Here is a 22,511-nt window from a genome sequence, read left to right as displayed (position 1 = left end):
CTTCGGCCTCTGTTCTTACTTCCGTCGTTTTGTCAAAAACTTTGCCGACGTCGCGCGCCCTCTCACTCAGCTCCTCAAGAAAGACGCTGCCTTCGTCTGGGGTCCTAAGCAAGCGGATGCGTTTTCCAATCTGGTACAACTGCTTACCTCTCCACCTATTCTCGCCCACTTTGACGTATCAGCTCCAACAGAAGTCCGTACCGATGCAAGCGGTCATGGCATCGGTGCAGTCCTGGCCCAGACACAACAAGGTCGGGAACGCGTTGTTGCCTATGCCAGCCGCCTTCTTTCTGCTGCTGAGCGCAAGTACTCCATTACTGAGCGCGAATGTCTGGCGCTCGTTTGGGCAGTCGGAAAATGTCGCCCCTATTTGTACGGCCGGCCATTCACAGTCATCACTGATCACCATGCCTTGTGTTGGCTTTCGTCCCTGAAAGACCCTTCAGGCCGCCTTGGTCGTTGGGCTCTGCGCCTCCAAGAATTCGACTGCTCAGTTGTCTACAAAACCGGCCGCTTGCACCAAGATGCCGACTGTTTGTCCCGATATCCTGTTAACCCCCCAGACAGTTCTACGGCCAACCTTTCTACCAACGTTTTCTCTCTGTCCGCTTTTCACGACATTGGAATCGAGCAACGGCGGGACACCTTCTTGCACGATATCATCCAAAGGCTAACATCCGCGACGCCCGACCCTTCCCTTAGAATGTTTGAGCTTCATGATGGTGTATTGTACCGTTGCAACATGCGTCCTGACGGCCCCGACAGGCTACTCGTCGTTCCTCCTCACCTGCGTCAGACTGTTCTCGCCCAGCTTCACGATATGCCGACAGCCGGTCACCTCGGCGTTTCACGGACCTATGACAGAGTTCGCCGGCGCTTCTTCTGGCCTGGGCTGTACCGCGACGTCTCCCGTTATATTGCTGCCTGTGATCTTTGTCAAAGACGGAAAACACCTACTACCCATCCTGCCGGACGCCTTCAGCCGCTCGACATACCATCAGAGCCATTCTACCGTGTGGGTGTTGATCTCCTTGGCCCTTTTCCTACGTCCACTGCGGGCAATAGGTGGATTGCAGTAGCAACTGATTATGCAACCCGATACGCGATCACACGGGCTCTTCCAACTAGCTGTGCAACTGACGTTGCCGACTTTCTCCTCGAGGACGTCATCCTACACCACGGCGCCCCTCGGCAGCTCCTCACCGACCGAGGCAGCTACTTCCTTTCGAAAGTGGTTGATGACCTCCTACGCTCATGCGCCACCAATCACAAGCTTTCAACTGCGTATCATCCGCAAACCAACGGCCTAACCGAGCGCCTCAATCGAAGTCTTACTGACATGCTATCCATGTATGTCTCCGCTGATCATCGCGACTGGGACACTACGTTACCGTTTGTCACCTTTGCCTATAATTCTTCTCGACACGATACCGCTGGGTTCTCTCCATATTTCCTTTTGTTCGGCCGCGACCCTACGCTACCTTTCGACACACTCCTGCCGTCCAAACTGAGTTATACGTCGGAGTACGCTCGGAAGGCAATAACGAAGGCCCAAGAGGCGCGCGAAGTTGCTCGACGCCGACTAGCGGACTCGCAGGAAAACCAGAGGCGTGTATATGACGCCCACCATCGTGACGTCCACTACGCGCCCGGCAATCTGGTTCTGCTTTGGTCCCCCACGCGCCGCCTGGGACTTTCCGAGAAGTTACTCCCACGCTATTCAGGTCCTTACCGCATCTTACGCCAGGTGACCGACGTCACCTACGATATCGCCCCTAGTGACCCCACCGTCGTTCACCCTCGCACTGACGTAGTTCATGTTACGCGGCTCAAGCCCTACCACTCGAGTGCATCCTGATGAGCACCGGGTCGGTTCTTCAGCCGCCGGGAAATAATGTAACGGGCTGAAAAGGACAACGAAGAAGACAAGGAAGACGACGACGTTGACAGACCTTGCAAGCTGGGCACCATCTTGCCAGCCACTGAGTTTATTCCCTGTATATATATTGTAAATATATTCTTCCCGTAACAATATATACAAGCGCACACGAAAGCGCACGCATGAAGTACCTAAAGTGTCCCCCCCCCCGGTAAAAATATTTCTGGCTACGCTTCTACAGTGAACACCCCAAAAAGTAAATTACACACAAAACAAAAGCCGCATGCACATCAGATTTTTCTTTCATTTTTGCTTTTCACTCTCCGCTGACGGCTTTCCGCGCTTTCGCATTCGCTAACCGCTCGCATACGTCAGCGCGGCGCCGGAGTGTCCGACTTCACAGCTGCTAGGGGTTGTTCCCGGCATTTCGTTTAAGTAGAGGACTAGGCTTAATCCCATAGTTCCGAACAGTCCATGTTGCGCGGTTACATGAATAATGGTCTCAAAGTGTTCATATAAGCGCTAATTTTGAAAACAGGCATATATAGGCATTTGTGAGCATTTAGGCACAAAGGCAAAAAATAGGCTTTTATGGGCACCTTAAAAACACTATAAAAGCCCTTGTTAACCTCTTATTCATCCTCATATATGAAAGTGGCGCAATAGACGCGCAAGGAACAAAATAGACATTTGCCTCAAATCCGGTCTCCAGTGATCTGATCCTCTGTGATTTTACACGAAAATTTCGCAGCCCATTGGGCGAGAGGTGGTCAGGAGAGTTTCGCGCCGTTTATCACATTGTATCTCCTCTCGTCTTAGTTTTCCTATATTCTTTCTTTCTTTCTTTCTTTCTTTCTTTCTTTCTTTCTTTCTTTCTTTCTTTCTTTCTTTCTTTCTTTCTTTCTCTCTTTCTTTCTTCCTTTCTTTCTTTCTTTCTCGTTTTCTTTCTTTCTTTTTCTTTTTCTCTTTACATTTTCGTCTGTCTTTTTTCTATATTAATTTTTACTAACTCCTCTCTCTCTCTCTCTCTCTCTCTCTCTCTCTCTATTTCTTTCTCTTTATCGCTCTTTCTTTATTCCGATTCCTTCCCTTTCTTTATCTCTGTCTATTTTTCGCTTGTTGACACTTTCTAGCTTTTCGCTCTCTCTCTTTCTTTGATTACCTTTATTTCACTCTTTCTCTCTCACTATACATTTGTTTCTGTCTCTTTATATTTTGCTCATTCTGTCTTTTTGCTCATACTCCCTTCCGTCGAACTTTTCCTCCTCTCCATCACTTCCTTTTTCGACACTCTTTGTTTCGCACCCTCACTTTCTCTCTCCCTTTCTTGTTCATTGCAACCTTCTTTCTCTTTCCTGCTTTTCTTTTTCTTTCTCGCTTCCTTGCGCTTTCTTTCTATCTCTTTCTCACTCTCTCAATTTCTTTCTCATTAATTTTCTTCCTTTCTTTCTCTCAATTTCTCTCTTTCTCATTCTTTCTAGGATAGTCCTTTCTCTCTCCTCTCCTCTTCTCCTTCACCTTCACCCTCACATCTCTCCTCCTCACCCTCACTCGCTTTTCCCACCCCCTCGCTATTCAATACTATACGAGGCTACGCAATGCTCTACTAGCATGTCTGGACAACCGAGTGGTTACGATGCTCGCCTTCGCATCACGGGAATGCGGTTTCTATTCCCGTCTCACCAATAAATTTTTAACAGCGAATCTTCTCTAGCTCGACGTAAAATGTAATGAGCGACAATTATCATCATCGTGAACCGCCACGTGCTCTCTTCGTCCTCTTTTTGCTCCTTTGCTTCGCTGCCAGAACACGTGCGCCGATTTGTCTGGCGTACAGCAAGGGGCAAGATGAAAGCGAAGGAGAGATGTGAGGGTGAGGAAGAGGGCGAATAAAGTAAGAGGGAATCAAACAGAGACAGAAAAAAGCTAATAAGAAAGATGGAAAGAAACAGGAGATCCTGGCTAAAAAATTTCTCGTGAGGAAGAGGGATTCGTACTCGCGTAGTCAGAACCCAAAGGCGAGCGTCCGAACCAGTCGCGTATCTAGGGATGCTGCCAGAACATAGCATAGCATAGCCTTGTATAGTATCGTGAAGTAAGGGCCGAATGAGGGTGACGACGAGCGATACCATGATGGGAAAGAATAAAGCATAGCATTCAAAAAATGAGATAGAGAGAAATAGAGATAAGGAAATGCAGAAAAAGGAGGAAACAAAGAAAATCAAAGAGAAGAAAATGAGAGAGATGAAAAAAATAGAATAAAAGAGGAAGCAAGCGAGAAATAGAGAGAGTGAGACAAAGATAGGAAAGGAAGAGATAAACAGAAAGAAAAGATAGAGAAAGAAAGAAATCGAAAAAGCAGAGACAAAAAATACAGAAAAAACATAGAAAATAGAAAAAAGAAGAAAGTGGGAGAAAGAAAGAGAAAACTAAAGAGAAACAAAGAAGGCGCGCAGCTCCCTAGAGAAATTGAAAGAAATTGAGAAATAGGTTCACCCGCGAGCGGCGACGGGCTCGTGCTTCATGTTTCCAAGCTCTGCGCTACTTAGTGCAAGCTTTCTCGCAAATATTGTTATCTTTTTCATGTTTCTGTTCATATATATCTCTCGCTTCCTCTATTTCTTTCTCTCATTACTCGTCCTCTCGCCCATAAGGTTACTGCATCCGGTCACGGAGGAATCCCCGCCCGTGCTCTGGGAGTGAAGCAGAGGATGAAGATGACGTCAACGAAGAAGAGTACGAAGATAGCGCGTCTCGGTTCTTGAGGATGATCATCGGGTTTACATTTCCCTTTGTAATTGACAATGTGGCCAATCCCCCTCGTGGGTATGCGCCAGTCTCCTTAGGGCGACAAACAAACAATGATCATTTCTGTTTTCGCGTAGCAGACAAACGGCCATCTGGGACACCTACGCCGTTAAATATGAAGGAGCGACGTGACTACACATTCGTATGTAAAAGAGGAACTCGCCCAGCATGTGATTCAATCTGCGTTGTACTGTGGAAAGGCAACGCAGAGATGGGACTCCGGAAGATCAGCATGAACAATGGCGTACATGGCATTCATTTCTCTTGCTGTAAATCATTTCGTGTAGCTCATTGCTGAATCATGCAAAGCTGCGTGACATTATCTATCGGGTCAGGTGACACCAAGACAGCAACAACAAGACGCCGTCGATGACGTCAAGGCTCGCCGATCGACTGCATATACTGTGAAACTTAGCGAAAGCGCCAGTGCGACTCGGACCTTCGAGGCGGACTTCGTAAACAATCTGTTTGAATACGTGTGCGACGTGTGTGAAAGACTATGGCACATGAAAGACTTGACGCCGCTAAGTAGTGTCATGCGTGAAACGTTGAGTTAAGTGGCGGCGCCTGAGTTGGGTGAAACCGTGACGCGGGTTTGCACAACGTGCAAGAACTTTCTCGTTAAGCAGAACATTCCGCTCTTTAGCGTTACCAATGGGTATCGTTACCCGGCCATGCCGCCAGGTCTACTGGTTCTGAACGATGTGGCCGAATGTGTGTCATTGGAGCAGCAGTATGCATGACAATCAAGCTAATCCTAGACAATCTGGAAAGCTCAGAATAATCAGCTGAACCTTCGCTAACGCTACGTATATCCTAGCATAGCCGAGCTAAGCCACTGCAAATTTTTATTGGCAAGTTGTCAATAAAATGTGCGGAGGCCACGCACACCAGTTATTTCGAGATAGCGCCACGTGTTGCGCAGTGGCGGTGCGTGAGGCCCACTTGCGTGTTTTCAGTGAAGAGGCGCCTTGGCTACCTAGAAGGACAGACGCTTCCACCCGCGCTGGCCAATTGCTACTGCCCGAGGTCATGGTCTTCGCCTCACTAACCTGTGTCCCTGGGCCGACCCTGCCGTCGTCGCCCTTCCTTTAACTACGACCGGGACGGGACTTCGCTCACTGCATGACAATCTTATAGCTTTTATTTATGAAGCAGCTTCAAGCACACTGCTTTGAATCCGTGTTAGAACCCCTCCTTGCCACGCAGACGATCTCGGTTCAATTATTAATAATAATAGGTCCTTTATTTTTCATCAAACATAAGATGGGAGAGGCAGGGCGAAAAAGCTGACGGGCAGCTTGACTAGCTCCGGCCCCCCAAAATGTACACTTGACGCGTTTACAGCAGACTGTGCTGAACATAACGAATAACCAAAATGACAATGAGAAAGACAATGAGAAAGTCACAGGCTATCAAACAGTGTACATAAACAGCACACTGACTGGGCCAAATATTTTTATCAAGGAAAAAAGTCAGTTTTACCGCAAGGGCGAAGCCAAGGTATATGTAAACTGGTAGCGTAACTTCCGTAGAAGCCCACGTGTCAAGCCGGTGGCTAGTTGTTGCAACAGTCGCCATCTATGTGAGGAGGGGACAAACAGAATAAAAAAAAAGAAAAAAGATGACGTCACAACCGGAAGCGGAAATGACGTCACGTTTTAACGCGATGGGCGCGAAATTATGAAATTTTTTGACACGGCGCCGCTTCTTGCTTTTTTTTATAGCTGCATGTTCTTTTTTCTTATCACTATGACGGCTCCATAATGGAAGCCTGCAAGATAACGGGAAGACGAAAAAGACAGATTTGATAAATAAGGTGTATTTTATTGGCGAAATATTGCAGTTGAACAGGATATTACCCCAAAATATATAACACAGAAATCAGAAGTAGCATAACAATTCAACGTGCACACTGTGATGATGTAATGTGGGCCCAGGATCCGAAATAATTCAACCAGCAGTCAGGTGATTCTGTACACACAACACAGACTTTAACACAACCGATAACTCTGACGATTCACACACAACACACTACAGCATTCCTTATTTACATCCTAAAGGCCGTTTCACATGACACAAAAAGTAGCGATTTTCAGGCTGCGAATTCGCTCGCAGCGAAAAAAATGATCGTTCGCTCCCGCCGCAGCGGTCACTGGCGAGCGACCAACATGTTGGAAATTTTTCGCTCTGTTCGCAGCGGCAGAGCGATTTTTCGGTCTGAACCCTTCAAAATAGCACCGGCTCGGCCGAGCCGTCGAAATTGCGCCAACGAGTTTGTTTTGGTTGTGGCCGTCGTTGCGTATTCCCAAGTGAATTTAGATTGTAAAGTGTTTTTAAATGACAAGACAGGCGTGCTCTTCGCTACCGGTTATGAAAAGTTAAGAATATCATAACGGCCAGATTGTTACATTACATTCGAAATTTATGCAGTGTCTGCCACGAACAACGGCAGCAAGCAACTTTGCGCGCCGCGCCAGTCGCAGAGCGAAAATCGCAGACCATTCGCTGTCCATGTGAAACGAAACCGCCATTAGCGGCGGTTGCGAACAGAGCGAATAGAGCGAACCGAGCGATTTTCTTCGCTGCAGTCGCGGCATGTGAAACAGCCTTAAACGTCCTACGCGCCTCGCACACAAACTGTCCTACTCGCCGTTATGAACTGTTGCCGCTGCGGCGAGGTCGGTCGTCACCGGTACTCCTTGGGCAGTCAACAGTCACGCTGCCTTGACCGTGGCGAGGTGGTAGTGGTGGTGATGATGGCACTGCAGGCCGGTAGATCACCAGGCCACTGCAGCGCAGGTTAGCTGCCCGTCGCCAACATGAGCCGCGGCCACCTCGTGACACCACTCGGGCCCCAGGACCTCAGGCCAGGAACAGACTAGGCTGCCGGTCTCTGTGTCAGCACCGGGCACAGAGCGGGAATCAGGCTCACCAGGTCCACATAGCTGCCGGACGCCTGGTTAAGCGATGTCGCGACCCGAACCGCCGACCAGCGGCTGCCGTTCCAACCGTGTCGCGCTCCAACTCCTCGAGCCGCACGCCCCGCTCGCGCTTCCTTTTCGTCGTCTTCCCCTCCAAGCCGTACCGCAGAGCAGAACTGTCGTTCCCTCTTCGCCCCGTCATGGGCCACACAATCCACATCATCACACACACAAACCTTGCACACGTGTTGCTCTTGCATCCGTAGCGCAGCGTTTCTTCGCGTAGCGTGGCGGACTCATCGTCCCGAAGGACGACAGCACGCCGGCCGTGCGCTGGCAAAACACAGTCACTGAAACGGTTCCCGACGGCTGCGATGGGCTATATTACCTTCTGCCAAGTACCACGACTAGAAAACAACGGTTATGCGAGGAAATATCTACGGACGACAGGCACAAACCTACTGCGCAAAAACGAGCCACGCCATTTGCACCTCAAAATGCGCAAAACCGTTGGCCCATGTTACCAGACTGCCTGCATGTGCCCGCTATTTCTGAAAATAAACGAAAAAAATTGGCCACTCAACCACATACCCAAGACTAAAGTTTGATTAAAGCAATCTACTAATTTAATTCGTGACAAATAAATTTAAAACTAATGAAAATAAACGCTTAATTAATTTTTTGTTTTCATTATTTGTCCCCCCCTCACCTAGTAGCGCTTTAATCGTCACGCGGGTGTTGATGGTTGTCGCAATAGGTTTCCGACCACTTTTCGTTCCGACTTTCGCGACCTATTTAGATTGACCTTGGCGAAGCAATGAGTGCGATAGCAACAAATTGTAGTGTTACACGAAGTGAGGCTAGCAGCTAACTGTTTTTTATCCGTACTCGCGTAACTACAAAACGATGGTGTAAGAAAATACGGCCCCTCCAGGGAGCGATGCTCTCCGCATAGTCACTTGGCGTTAGAGCATAGCACGTAGAAGGGTATACGAGCCGCCCGCCCCGCTGTGATGGCTTTCGAGATAGCGCGCGCGCCAGCGATTGCGACCGCGCCCTTAGATTCAAAGTTCAAATTTGCTCCTCGCGCGACACTGCCCCCCCCCTCGCGTCTTCGCATCTTTTAAAGGGGTCATGAACCACTCCTCGGGCTTGGCGTGCAAAACACCCTGGAATGAGTCGGACCTTTCCCAGAAATATATAGCCTAAAGAATTTTTCGAAAAGCTAAAGAAGGACCGGAGATATAGCGATCGCAATATTTACCCTCTCAACTCGCTTCATTCCGGAGGAGAGGACAGCGCCGTTCGAGGAGCCCCGCCCATTGACTTACGTCACCTCGCTTCAATGTTGTGTGGTTTCCTTTCCGCGTAATTTGGTGGTGTTGACGGCTGCTGCTGGAAACTAATAGTTCCGGTCGGCTGCTTCTCGCGGCGCGGCGTGGTCTATCGCGTCTGGGCTGTAAGCGCTGACGCGATCTATTTATTGATACAGTCGTTACTTCACTTATGTCGCATTGATAATGATGCTTCGCATTGGTACTGTCGTTAGTTCGCGTCGTGACTTCGCTTATGTCGATTTTCCATCAAATCAATATTAAACTGAAAGGAAAAGCCGGCAAGCCCTCGATGCAGCCGATTGGCACGGCATGTACAGGGGTGGTCAAAAGTTCCCAGGCCGCAACGCCCGGGCGAGCAGCGGCAGCTCGCTGCTATTGCGGCGCTGTTATCGCAATCACGCCTTGGCGCACGCTGGCGTCGAGCGTGTGAGTGGACGGGGGGGGGGGGGGTGAATCTCTCTCTCTTTCTTGCTCTCCTTGATAAGAAAGCGAGGTATAAGCTTGGTTCGTCATGTTTTCTCACTGTTCGCTCTTCGAATACTGTGCAGCGTGTAGTGGGGCGACAGTGTTCCGGAAACTGACGCATCATGCTTGCGGCCACATTTCCTACAGACACCGTCTTACAAACCCACAAACCATGGTTTTCGGCTTCCTGGAGAACAATATCATGCGCTAAACTTTCCATTGGCACTGCGGGAGCTCTCTCAGACGTCTGCGCAGGCAAATTTGCTGCATGCGAACATGGTGGGAGCCCGAAATGCATTCAGAAGAGCTTGTGTTGGGGTTAGTCGGAACATCTTGGCGGAATAAGCAGCGCTGCACAGAAGTATACAATTCGAAGATCGAACAGTGAACGAACAGGACGCACCATGTTTATTCCTTGATTTCTTATGAACGAGAGCAAGAAATGGAGAGGGCTGCACACCCCCTTCCACGCACACGCTCGACGCCAGCGTGCGCCAAGGCGTGATTGCGATAACAGCGCCCCGATAGCAGCGAGCTGCTGCTCCTTGGCCGGTCGTTGCGGCCTGGGAATTTTTAACCACCCCTGTACACTCACCCCCGTATTCTTAAACGCACCTTCACTCGAGCCTTCGCCTCGACTTGACCAAGTCAAGGCGAAGCGCCCTCCTCCACTCAAGGAGCCGCTGGGTTTCAAGAACGCTCCTCGGCCTTTCCTTCGCCAAGGGACACTTGGCCAACGCTCCCTTGACTCGAGTGGCGTCTGATAACGAGAATATTCCTAATGTGGTTAGGAAATAGCTGTTTCTGCTCAATATTTATGTGCTTTTCTTAGTTAATCTTCTTTATCAGTCGACGTTACGGCAAAATACACGCCTTTAAATCTGTAGTGTAGCTTCCGTAAGCTTGAGCCGATAGAGTAAGCGAAACCCCCGCTTGAAATCTGGCAACAGTCGCATCCCGGCTGCTGAAAGAACAGCTGATTCCGATGTGTCTGCTGCTGATCGTTTCCACGCGCTTAACTTCTTTTATGCCGCATGCGTCTGTTAATCGCTGTATATGATTACGGCAGTGTCTACTTGTGTATTGTTCGTGACCCAGCTTTCGCCATGGTGACTGACGAACTACTTGAGTGATAGCGAAAAGCAGGGCCCATCGCACGGACGATTTGTCGTTTTGTTTAGCTTCCTGCTGCTGAGAGCCTTCTGTTCATTGATGCAGCTGCAGAACGGATAATGTGGGTGAGTCATTTTTACATACGATCACATTATACTGATGTGCTTGGTGAATTCGCCACCGCACTGCGTGCAGGAATTACTTATCGTAGATAAATTTGCTCTCGATGCGGAGTGCTAGCATAGTCCATAAATACAGGAGCCTGTGCAATTGTTATTTTCTCATTTCATTTCCTGAGACATTTAACGATACACTGGTAGTGGTTCCGCTTCGTTTATATTACAAATGCGGTACAGACTGCTCGCAGCTGCTACTCATAGTTATCACAGTGTCGCGTTAAGGAGTACGTATGCTATGCATGTGGTAGAGCGTTCAAATTAGACTGTAACGCAGGTTGAGGAAAGCATTCGCTTGTGTTTTCTCCACTATCGACGGAAGCAGTGTTTTAAAGTCGTTTTTTTTTTTTAATTGGCAGCGTATGTTGTCGGTTAACTTGGACTGATGTGTGTTTGGTTTCTTCTTAACAGCGTTTCTTGACATCAGGTATGCTTTATGCAAAGTTTTAATATTCGGATGATGCATAAGTTAGCAGTTCATTACTTCCATAAACGTTTTTCTATTCGCCGTGCATTTGTCGATGTACCTAACGTGACTAATTCTAATGGACGCAACGGCCATATTTTAAAATGTTTGTCCTGTCTTTTTATTTTGGAAGCGCAGGCAGCCTGTAATTAGTGCACGAGTGCCCTGTGTACTGATGTTTTGGCATTCATTTGCAGTTTGTGACCCTTGGGAATACCTGCTGAGGAGTGCGTCGGCGTCTGTGCTGTATAGGGACGCTTTGGCATACCAGAGCATCTTTTGTTATTCTGCACATCACGAGACTGAAGCCGTTTCTGCCTTTTACTACTGTTCTGCCTTAACGACGACCGTGTGGACGCACTCAACCTGGGCGGATGTGTTGCAAAGAAGCAGAGTAAACTACTCTACTGATTCAACGAAGACGACAGCACCGAAATGGTGAAAGATTCTCAAGGGCCTTGCAGTCATCGCAGCTACTTCTGGTCACAAGAACCGTGTAAATATTTGTAAATATACGCTATCAAGTAAAATCAACTTGCCTACCTGTTGGAACCGCGCCACCTCCCTTCCATGGAAGAGGAACAGTGCTGCATTCTATAGAACGTGTTTGATTGTTGTAGAACTGCTTTTTCTATATAATCAGAGCAGATGAGGTTTTTGCGATCCTGTCTGAAGACGAAAGCACAGAGAAAACGCTAAATCAATTGCAAAGGGTAAATGAATTTTTATTATATGTGCTTGATGAAGAATAACATAGGTGACAAAATACAAGTGTGTAAAGCTGCAAGGTGTCCGTCAATAAAGCATATGCAGCCTACATACTGTCATGAAATTCGAGCTTCTAGGACATCATAAAGAACATACAGGTGGTAGCCACAGTAGTGTGACTAATCCATGCAGTGCAGCTATTAACTGCAGCTTTTCTTCCTTTGTATACAGTCATGCAAACGCTGCAAATACTGCGCATTTGTAAAGAGTGTTGGTGTATCTTGTAGTCTCAGCAGCCAGGTTCCTGCACAAAAGAAAGGGGTTATAAATAATGAACATAGTGGTACATCAAAGCTGCATTTTTCTTTACTCCTCTTTCTACACACATTCTTCAGTACTTCTCGCCTTGAAGAACAGGCATGTCTTTTGTTGACTTAATGAGCTTTCACTATTTTGATACATGTTTGGGCCAGGCACTTGTGCATCTGAACAGATGTATGGCTATCCAACGCCCATTAGCTTCTGGCTCAAACGTCTACAATTACACTGGTTGTGCTATTGTTTTCTTAAAATTTGTCGTCATTGCTTAATTAGAAGCAGTGTTATTAAGCTTGAAAATAAAACAGTAATTCATTTCTCTGTTGTATCTTTTGTTTTGATACGTTTCACGCATTTTTACATACATGCGGGTTTCATACTGCACCCCCACCTGGTTAATTTCATATAGCTAGGCTTGGACGTCCATAGATATTGTGGGCTACATAAATACTGTATAACGAAGCTACGAATTACGTAGTTATAACTTTTAATACTAGCAACTGCAAACTCGTTGTACCCCATTACATTGTCTTTTGTTTTCCATAAACCATCCCAAATATGGATCTGATCAAACACATGGAAAATGTGAAAAACGAAATAGAAGAACGCACCTTCACGTTGATACAGATCTTCTTGCAGAGGTATGCTTCTTCGTATTTCGGTTAGGGTAGAGAAGATTTACATGAGGGAAAGCCGCTCAGGTGTGCGGTGAATGCCGGCGCATGAATAGTCAGGTACGCACCCATGAAGCTAGCATGAATAATTCACCCATTAATTGGAGAAAAGTTCGCTCTTTCACTTTCCTTTCGCTATCGCGCAGTCTTTCGCACCGGGCTTGAACTGATGCGGCGTAAGGTCTTCAACGAAATACACATTAAAGCACTGGCGACCATAGTAAGACTTGGAACACTCGCACAATGATTATCCGAAAGCAGGTAATCCATTGGCTCATGCACGGAATGCAACACATCACGGCACAAGAGCGCAGCCCTCTTGACATCATGCCCGCCTCTCTCGGAGCCACAGCAGCCACAGTATACCTGAGCCGTTGCCGAACCACTCGAAGACAGCGCCATAGTAAATGCGCACCTTCACTGTCGAAAGCAAAACGGCAGCAGCAGGGCGGCAGCTTGATCCATCGGGAAATGCAGAACAAGTGAGCGACGCACCGCATGGATGCCACGCTGACCGTGGCCTCCGAAATGGCGAGCGCGCGGCCCACTATCTCGGAGGCCACGCGCTGACGCCGAAACTTCACTCAAGGAACGATTCAAGGTAGCTCCCGCGCTACCTTGACAATCTCAAGTGAAACACTCGAGATTTCCTCAAGTCGAGGTGCGTTTCGAGTGAAGGGCGATTTGTGAATCGGAAAACGGCCCTCAAGGAGCGTTTCGAGTGAAGGGTCGAGTCGAGGAGCGTTTGTGAATACGGGGGTCAGTATACGCTTTTAGATAACGAACTGGCCAAGGTGGCCTGCCTCAACGCACGGAATAAAATCCCGTGCGGAGAAAACGCGACTAAAAGCAAAAAAATAAATAAATATATAAATGCGATTCTTTTTAAGCGGCCGCTGTTAACAGGAGGAAAGGAAATAAAACGCCCTTCGACCTTCGGAGGGCTGCAGCCCACCTGCTCGTGGGCGAGAGCGACGAAATCAGGCAATCAGACGCGTCGGAATACAAGTGACGTTTGAAAAAGCGTCGCGACATATGCGCGCGCGAAGGGGAAAAAAGCAAAAAAGAAAAAAAAAACTCGAGAAGAGGGTCGTTTTAGGCTGGCCCCAGCAGCGTGCGGGGTGCGTAAGCAAAGCCGTCATGGGATTACCTTGGCTTTGTCAACGCCGCTTCTGAACTGCCCAGCTGTGTAAGCCGTGTGTGCGCGTTTTGCGCCTGCTCTTTGCCGCTGGATGTGAAATGCGTGGTTGACAACAGCGCAATATGCCTTACTGCGGGTCTTACTGCGGGTCGGATGTGTGTGACACTGTCCCGGCGACTCAAGCGAGCCTGCTGCTGTGTATATTACCAAGCAGATGATGGGCACGCTGCGTTCGCGGTACCATCGGGAACACAATGGTAAGTAATACTAATGTTTCCTCTTTTCGCGCGTCCTTATCGTCGCTCGGGCGGCTGAAGGTATCCTCCTATACATTGCGTCGAGTGAAAAGTGCAATGAAAAATCGAAAAAGAAAGAAAGAACAGTATTAAGCTCACATAGCGACGATGTGTAATGCGTGTTTAGAAACTCCTGTGAATATGGCACATACTTCGCACGGCGAGCTATTCGATGCGCGAGTGCGCCTTGAAAAAAGATGTTTGGACAGCATAATTTCCTTCCTTGCGATAAAGCATAAATGAAGCAGAGTGCTTTCAAGGAGTATACACGAAAGCAAAAAGAAGCCGCTATTATCACGCTGTTATGTAATGGAATGTGCATCGAGGCCAAATTTGTTTTCTGTTTATGCTGTTTTCATGCTTGATTTGCTTGTCTTGATCCTCCGTCTCGATGTCAATTTGTGCATGTTGACATGTGGCATAATCGTCACATAATGATAACCGTATGATGAAACATAATTATGGCCATATGATGGGACAGACAACTGCTAAGTGACAGTGTGTGTTGTGAAGAGCATGCATTTTATGGTATTGTCACTTCACTAGTCACATATCAGCACTGGAACTTGCCAAGGTTACATTTGCATATTTATAGCCTTTAGGAGATGTATTAGTTATGCAAGGCTATTTTAATCCCATTGATATAAGCCAGTTGAACCTGTTGAACCACCTTGTTGAATCAGCTTGCTTCTTCCCTCTCGTTATTTTGTTTTGAATTATGTTTTCATAGTCTTTATTATCTGTACCCAGAATTCTCACTGTTGACACAATTTCTTACAAGGTAAAAACGCTGGCATTGTGTCCAGGTCTTCTTTTGTCCTCATTACAAGTATGCTGTTTTTTTTGCCGCGAATCAATACCAAGTTGCCCAATATTCAGTCCTAAACAGAGCAGCTGTGGTTGATCAAGAATCTAGTGTCCAACGTGTTTAAACACGAAGTGAACCTCACTGACATTCACACCCCTTTACACTATAATGCTAACTTGACTGACATCGAAATCTACCCAAATGGTGGTACACAGGACAAGAGTAACACTTCTGGCGTTGTTTCGCATTTCTTTACCTTCGTGTATTTTTCACCCTGTGTAATTGAAAAGTTGACAAGGAACTACTTAGCAGCCTCACAATTTTGCATTTGTTTTCATGTTTTGTTAAAAGGTCTGCAGTATGTGTAGTGAAGTGTGAGTCCTTGGCGAGAAATTCATTTTTATGGACACAGAAAGCTTAATGAACTTCTTTTTTGTATCATTTCGAGGAACACATTTCTGGCAAAGCAGCAAGAGTTGCTCGCCCACTGCTTGTGTACGAGACAGTGTATTGTGGGAACACTTCACTGTGCTTCACTGTACACTATCTCGAGCATTTCTTACATCTTACAGCATTTGGGCAAATACTGGGATTGATGCAGGGTGTTATGCATGATACTACGTGCAACCTTTCCAGTAGCATGTGCATTTGAAAATTTCGCATTGTTCAAAATGACACTTAGTGGAACCGGCTTTATTCAGCAAACTTTATCCTCAAATGGACAGTTGGGCGAGTTGATGTATATTCATAGTTAAAGAAAGTGCAGAAAAAACCCCCACAGCACAGAGAAATGAGAACGAAAAGCACAGGATGATGCTCTACTAGCAAGTGAATTTTAATGCAAACTGCAGAAAGATATACACACAGTATGAAAAAGCTACAAAATTAAAGAATCACGCAGTCGCAGAAAAAGTAAAAACATGTCTAAAAAGCCAAGCACGTGTTAAACTTCAGTTCCTAGTACTGCGTCGACCTGTCCCCTTCATTTCTACATGTGTTGTGGTTTTGTTTTCCGGCTTTCTTTTACTATGAACTTAAGTCTTGACTGCTTTATAGTCTCTATATGTGTGTGGTCAAATTTTATTCAACCTCATGGCATATCAAGTCCTAGGATCCAATGTGCCAAGCCATCAGCCACTATTTACAGGAAATTTTTAATTTTTGGCACATTATTGCCTAATATCAAGTTGATCTTGAAGCCATAATGCTGGGCTTAATTTTCAATGTGGTAAATATGCATAAGCAATGAAGTGAGGAATTAAATATGAAGAAATTTAAGTTCCAGATCGCATTAGCTGGCATAGATATATTGTAAACATAGATGTACTAATTATGCATAATAGAAGTATTGGTACATTGTTGTCATGTGATAACGCCGACAAGTTCCCAAGCATAATTCCAGAAATTTACGTTAGTTTTCAGACATCTGTGAGCAAATATATGCATCGATATAATGAAGGTCGCGTTGTCATTTTGTGGGCATAACTGAATGATTTTATAAATTGCGGTAAGTGTATCTACAATTAGTTTTAGACTTTTCTGCAGGAAACAACTGTATGATCATGTGCGACATGTTTTCATGCCACAGTGCAAACTAATGCAATAACAATACTAGAACATGCCTATCTGCATGGTTGCATATTTTTCAAAAGTAAAGCTAGCCTTATTGTACTAATTTAATTGCCTTCATGTGTAGGCTGACACCAAGTTCCTTGTGCACCCCATTTCTACGGATTGTGCTTAGATACTGGCACTGTGAAGTGTACATATGAATATGCATTATGAGGAGGTTTTACACACTACTTTCATGTTGCTTTACTGCTGTGAATTATATATAGTGCTTGGGCTGTACTATATATGTTGTTCCACGTGTTCAGTATTGGGTGCAGGTTGTGTGCACAAAAATGGAAATATACATATGTTCACTCTGACATGAGGACTGCTTCTATTTTAATTTCAATAAAATAGTGCAAACACTGTTTCTTGTATCAGTTGAGGTATGACTATTTGCCGTGCATGAAAATGGAAGAAATGAACGTCTGCATGCAATATAAATTGGTGAAACACTGCTCGCTCAATGAACGGTCAGTGTTTTATTACTAAACAAGTCGAACAGATTATTTGCACATTAGAACACATTGTGGAAGAGAAATAGGTGACAGGCAGTTAGGCAACAAGTCATCACTGTGTTCTAATGTAGGTTTGGTGATATATCATTAATCGTTGCATAATGGAAGATGCCTGTTGTATAAGTGAACTTCAACATAATGTGCACGTGATGAGGGAGTGCACATATGACCGAGTTTTTCCAGTTTTGTACCTATTTGCTATAGTCCTAGTGTTTATGTGTTATGCATGTAACATTATGAATTGTGAACAAGTCAACCTGTCTACTGCTGTGAATATAGTATACTAGCAATTCAAGTGAACCATTATTTTTTGGAGAACAGCTGTTTCATTGAGGAGGACTGTAATACATATTTTTTTTTAATTCGTTCTGCGTCATCTGTTCACGGGCGATGCCAAGTGCACATGGACGTTCACAAGGGAGAAGTGCAGGTGCATTAACTTTTTTTATTTGACGGGAGACATATTACTGGTAAATTTGTGGATGTTGTGCTTGACCAACGTTAGTAGAATAACTTGACATCTGTGCACGCTTTTGGCATTCGCTTTAACGCGGTGGTGGGATGCTTAACAATAACGGTTAATTAGTAAGATAGTAGTTAGTCTACGAGTATGAAAGCAACTACATATAGAATATCAGTTATAGAGAACCACTGTATGTCACGCTAAAGCGCGAGTTGCAAGTAAGTGCTCACTGCGGAAATAGATTATCGTTCAGCTGCTCAGAAGGTGATGTTGCCCCTGCGTGCAGCTTGCGACAGTAGGCGCGCTTTAAATGCACCTAATGTGGGCGCGTTACAATATCCTTGTAACTGTGCCGTCTGCGTGTGTAACATTTATATGCTATGGGAGTGGCAGCCGCGAGCGCGCCGACGGTAGAAGAGGGTGACGGACACGGACACGCTCGCGGCTCGCGCTCAGTGGCCGTTGACAGTGAGTCGCGGCCGAGTCTTGGAATGATAAAGACGTGTTGCTCAGTGCACGGGGAGATCGAGCGGCCGTGTTCAGCGTCTCGTCCTCGTCTCTGAGGGATTCTGCGCGGCGGCTGGCCCAGACCCCTACAATGCAAACACCGGCGGTCTTAGAACAGCTCAGAACAAACTGCTGCCACTGGACGCGTGGAGCTCGCGGCAGAAATTACTAAAATTGCCTCCCAGCATGCGCCTGTGGAATGCAGATACGTTCGGCCAACTGAAGATACCTTTGTCAGGCTGGTATCCACGAATTTCGGGCGAGCGAAGCATTGTCGATATATGAAGGACTCAAGAAGGCACACGTTTATCATTTTTATAACGGCACGACACGACGAACAGAAGAATTCAGAGCCGAAGGTGTTCACTTCGGCCTGCGACGCCCCACAAATTAGGCAGCTTAAACACAGGCTGATGTTTGTTCTTTGAAGAAGACTGGAAGTAAAATTACTCTCAGTGAGTTGACAGTGGAATTCAGGTTGTATTATTTCGACCTTACCGCTGAATCCATCTTCGGTATATCTTCGACGTGAAGTGTATTATCCAAAGGTCAAAGGATCGTGTACATTCTCTGTCAACAAAATAATAGTGCTAAAACCCTCAGCTATAATCCAACCGTCATAGTTCACTTGGGGCCGCTCTCCGGTGTGTTAAGAACCTGCTTGCAACTCGATCTGTGCACGCACTGATCAAGTCAGCACGAGATCCGTGTCGTTAGAACTCAACGCCACACACAAGTTTTGTAAGGTTTGAGGCCAGTTATGACGTACAAGACTAATCGAACAAGCGAGGCACAAGAAACTGCGATACCGAAAATGTCGTGCGGCCTAATTTAAGTTACGCTCGAACGTGCGCGGGCGCACCGAGTTCAGCAGACGACAGTTGGCTTCTACCGGAAGTGAGTCATCTTTTCGAAAACTCGCAACGAAGTTTTTCCATATTTCAGCCTGTTTATTTAACTACAACTATTATACACAGTGTCAACGGGAACAAGCGCATCTGATCCAAACACCGCTCTTGATTTATGTCGGCTATTGGCCACTAAGCATGCTATGTCTCTTGCGACGTAAACAGGCAGATCCGCGACGTCAACGGGCAGACGCCCCGCCCACCGACGAGAGTGAGAACCGGCCTCTGTTTGAACAGAGGGCGCCTGAGGAAACGGCAACTTCGCGCTCCGCTTGTGGCCTTTACGCGGCGCGCACGACTGTAATATTTGGCAGAGCAGTTCATAGCCGTGTCAGCCTTCCGCAGGATTTGTTTTTCCAACAAGCCCAAGGGGTGCTTCATGACCCCTTTAAGGCTCGTTAAAAATGGGCGCGGCGTTTCCTGTCTGCTTCGACGGCAGGCCTCTCGAGCGGGGTGATGTTATCGCATGAACCCTGGCCGGTTCGTTTGAACTCTGCTTTGGCCGCGTTCGTCGTTGCCGCTCGCGCGCTTTTACCCGCGCTAGAACATACAATTCGCGGGGGGGATCTTATCAATTTGGTCTTCATACCGGAAGGACATGACGGCGACGGTAACGGTGACGGCAAGAACCCGTCGAGACTGTCCATATAATTGCTATCGCAATAACAATTGGCCGCGTATCTGCGTGCTTCGCTGCAAATGTCGTCTAAAGACGATAGAAGAGGCGCTGCGTGAGATATGGACGCGATCTGGCAATACGTCGAGAAACATGAGTGCTGTGTTGCAGGCTGGTAGTCCCGGTGCAGCAGCACGCGAGGACCGACGGTGACCAACGCGACCGGCGGCGACGCCAGCAAGCCCGCACACGCGGTTTGGCGCGAAGCGCTGAAGCAGAAGAAACGTCCGTTCGCACTCAACGAGTACACTCCACACACTCTTTTATTTACACGTCGCCTGGGTAAAACAGGTATGCCAGAGCGGCGCCCATGGCATTCGTACAGTGCAATACAGAACCGAAACCGAAACACAAAATATAAACTCGTGCAGAGGGCACGGAGGAAGGCAAGTTTCAGCGCAGTCAAATTTTCAGCGCAGCTTAAGAAACTAGGGTCTTTAGAATTACGTACGTATGCTTTTTCTATTAAAGGAACACACCACCTAATACTTACCTAACGATGTTGCGCCTCAGATATGCGTAATGTTTCTTTTTGATCGACAATGTACGCAAGTATGAACCTAGTCAGCCGTTCAAGATGGGTGGCCCTTGGGCAAGTGGTTCAACTTTGGCTGAATCGCGTGACGTGCCGACAAACAGAAAGACAGAAACAGACCAAATTTTTTCCGTTTAAGTGTCCCAAGAAAGACTATCGTCTTTAAAAGCCTAGATGCCTCATTAAACGAGAAATTTGACCGCCGGTGTCCCGCGGCGTCGGGTATAACTGATGCAGAAATGATCACCTGATGATCTTACCTTATGACGTCACGTGACGTAGCGTCAGCTGATGCCGTCATCAGATGAGATCGTAGCTTGGTCGAAGGTAGTCTAATCACGGGGGCAATGCAAAACCAGGTGAGGTGCCTCCGATCTTGGAGGCAGTACAAAACCACGTTTGGTGCAGAAAGCTTCCGAAGGCTGGCAGGGAAGGATCAATGCATTAACTGAGATGAAAAAGAAAAGCGCTTTCGCCTTCGGGGCTTCATAAGTGAATGCGTAAGGAGCAGTGTGAGCTTTTATTTATTCATTTGCATCTATCTCGAATTTTCTCTTACGGAGAACATTCATTTTCCGCTAACAACCAACGACGCCGACACTGGAATTTCTGCGAAACGAGCTGTTCAACGCTGTCGCGTTGATACGACTATCCATACGAATACACGAGTCAGTCAGGAAACGCATGGAAGACATGCAGAGGTATAAAGTAAATAACAACACGAACCCACTACTCCGTGATTTTGACGTTCGGCCCCCTGAACGACTTAGCATGCAGGGTACCTACTCGAAACGCGAACCTTTCGAGTGTGCATGCTATCGAACCGGCGTCCACCGAAGCTGTAACTTAATTGTGCGTGCTCAATAAACATAACTGCCATGCGCCTATCGCCAGGCGATGGTTAATAAAGTGATGACATGTTAAGCTAGCGGGAAGGAACTAAGGAACACCGACGCTTCTTTTTTCGTGCCCAAGGGGTGCTGTCTGGTTTATTTGCAGAATACCTAGAGTAATACTATACATCATGTATTTTCGCTCTTTTGGCAAGCGGTCTTCTTCTGGGACGTTCTATTGCGAACGCCAAAGAAACAGTCGGGTGATCAATACTGCCTGCTGAGAAGAAAAAGGAGATCGCTTTCGCCTTAGAGTCGTTTTAGGCAATACAGCCACACGGACATTTTTCGCAATCGAGGAATTCATCAGACAGTCTAAAAGAAAGGATAGCTAAATTCTGCCGGCCTTAAATATTTCATTACCAATAATTGGTACATCAATTCAATATAGTAGTTAATTATAGCTCATACGAATGACACAGTACAGAAAATATTGGAAAAGTTCACTGCCTACTCGGCAAAACCCCTGCATCGGGTATGAGCCATGCTCAGAAAAAAACAAAAAAGAATGCACAAGGAACGTGTGCCTATTGTACAGTAAACCTGTATATGATTCTATCCTGAGATAGCTTCGCTTCGTCGGCAGAATAGTGGACATAAATACTCTCGTAGTCTCCATTGCAAGTTGCCTCTGCGATGTGTAAACGCATCGAAGTTACATTCAAGGATTCATTCTACCCTAGCATGTTGCGTACAGGCAGGATTGGCATGGCGTCTTTTATCTTCCTAGCAGCGCTCGTCAGCGTCTCGAACAACCGAAACGTGTTCGGCATCAGTGTTTTTGGAAAGTTTTGGATTTTGCCGTTGTGTGAATTTCTCCACGTCGGCTTGGCATCTTGTCCTGCGAAATTCAATGTAGCCTTCATACAAAGCGTTCTCGTTTTTAAACTTGTTGCTTACCGCAGGTGCACCGCATTCGTATGGTTGAAATATATTCACTGCCGGCAAGCATGGGTGTTTCCTCAGGTAGTCAAGGCACTCTCCTTGGGGCCATGGGTGCCGAGGCTCAATCCAGCGCGAGTGAGACAACGCAGTGAGCGGAGGTAGTCTCGCATCACCCTTCGAATCACTGGCATCTACCAATATCGTCTAGAAACCATAATTTTATTACCTATGAGCTATTCAGTAAAAAGACTTCCGGCAGGTACGATTTGTCATAGCTGTCATGCCAGAACATTGTAGGTTTATATTATTTTAACGAGCCTATACAACGTGACACACGTGTGCACTCTGTGATCGATTGGAGGATGGTTTATATGAAAGATACCATTGAACTCGTTGAGCGTT

The sequence above is a fragment of the Rhipicephalus sanguineus genome, chromosome 8 (genome assembly GCF_013339695.2).
Source record: "Rhipicephalus sanguineus isolate Rsan-2018 chromosome 8, BIME_Rsan_1.4, whole genome shotgun sequence".
Lineage (NCBI taxonomy): Eukaryota > Metazoa > Arthropoda > Arachnida > Ixodida > Ixodidae > Rhipicephalus > Rhipicephalus sanguineus.
The sequence above is the reverse complement of the archived record's forward strand: the minus strand, read 5'-3'. Positions refer to the sequence as shown.